The sequence below is a fragment of the Vigna radiata genome, chromosome 1, assembly GCF_000741045.1.
Source record: "Vigna radiata var. radiata cultivar VC1973A chromosome 1, Vradiata_ver6, whole genome shotgun sequence".
NCBI classification, from domain to species: Eukaryota; Viridiplantae; Streptophyta; class Magnoliopsida; order Fabales; family Fabaceae; genus Vigna; species Vigna radiata.
In genome coordinates this window covers 10,983,095-10,984,889 of record NC_028351.1, presented here as the reverse complement: position 1 = coordinate 10,984,889, position 1,795 = coordinate 10,983,095, and positions in this window count along the sequence as shown.

Here is a 1,795-nt window from a genome sequence, read left to right as displayed (position 1 = left end):
ATCATATTCAACAAGGCTTAAGGTTTCAAAAGTGAAGGTAAGTTTCTTTAAATGCTGAAAAGTTTGCACAATGGTTCTAATCTTTGAAACACAATTGGCTAATCTGGGTATATGATGCACAGAGGGAAAGAAAGAGGACCTTGTTTCAATGTAAGCATGCAAATGAATAATAACTAGCAATGAAACTCAAGCAAAGTTAATTGTAACCAAAAGAGGTAGCACTCATAGATAAAAACTATGAGGCACAAAATCTCACCCGGTTAAGTTCTTTGGTTTCCAATGGTTGTCATACACCATGTCACAATCATTAACCACAACAAAAGCAATAACAACATTCTCAATATACCTACATGAGAAAAACCACAAGCATAAGTTTTCACTAAATCACAACACATTCTCAAGGTAATCCAAAACCAATTTATGAGCAAACACGAATGGTTTTCCTCAAATTCATGCAAAACTCACTCAAAGTCACGTAACCAATACATCATATTTGTTAAACTAGCCAAGTCACAATTATTATCAACAACACTTTCAATAACTGCATCAAGCTCTAAGGCGTACCCCGAGACATGCATTAAGTACAAACTAAATCAATGGAAAGTCTTAGAAACTAAAGCTAATTGCAGACAAAACAACATTCAAAGACACAACAAACAATAAAGTCTAAAAGAGTCATAAATGGCCAAATTGCCTTGTGTTGGAACACAAGTCCCCGGCAACGGCGCCAAAAACTTGTTGGCTGCAAAACTAACGACAAGTACATCAGTCGCAGCGTAGCAAGTGATAAATATCGTTCTCTCCCAAGGGACTTGTGAAACACATGACAATTCTTCCTTTTATAACTCAATTAGACATCAAAGTGCACAAAAACAACACAAGAAACTCTTTTTGGTATTTTATCAAATAGTTGGTGTGCAAGGAATTTAACATAGTGTATTTACAATTTGTCAAGACTAGAATTCATCCATTTCATTCTCATGCATTCACAAACATCTCAATTCCATCCAATAAGTCTTCAAGTTCAATTCTAGGTTCAATCATATTTCTCAATACATCAAGAACCAAAATTCATGCCATGGGTGATCAAGCCACAACAAGCATTAAGCATAGAAATCAAATACTAACATCAATTGGAAAAACATATATCATTAACATCACAAAATACATAAGAATTCCATGTTTTACATCTAATCTCAACAAATAGGAAAAGTCCTCCATGGTGGAAAACTTAGGGTTCTACAAAATTGAAGAGATAGGGAAGAAATTGGAACCAAAGAGAAGATGCAAAGCCTTTCCCAAGGTTCTTGGCAGCTGCTTCATGCTCCATTTGCGCCTCCCCTTCACATCTCCATCTCCAATTTGTGACCCATCTTCTTCCTTAACCCAAAAAGGGCAAAATCACCATTGATGAAGCTTGAAAACCCAAGGAGGAGTGGGAGAGCTTCCTAACACTCCAAATAGCCTCCAAGGGCCTCTCCTAATATCTCTAGATGAAGAATGAAGTGTGGGAGGATAAGAATGCCCCAAAAATCGTGAGACCCATGTTTAAATAACCCATTTTGACACATCAACGGAAAGTCGCGCCCAGTGCCCTTTCTGGGGCGCGCGAGCGCCAATTCTGGGTAAAACAGTGAAGCAAAGGGCGCCCAGCGCCCTTCTGGGGTGCCAGGCGTGAAATCTGTAGAAAAAGGGTGCTCGGGCGCTATAATTAAGCACCCACAGCGAACCACAGTGCGTTAGGCGCCTTTTTGGGGCGCCCAGGCGTGGAATTTGGCTGCAGCACACAGAAGGG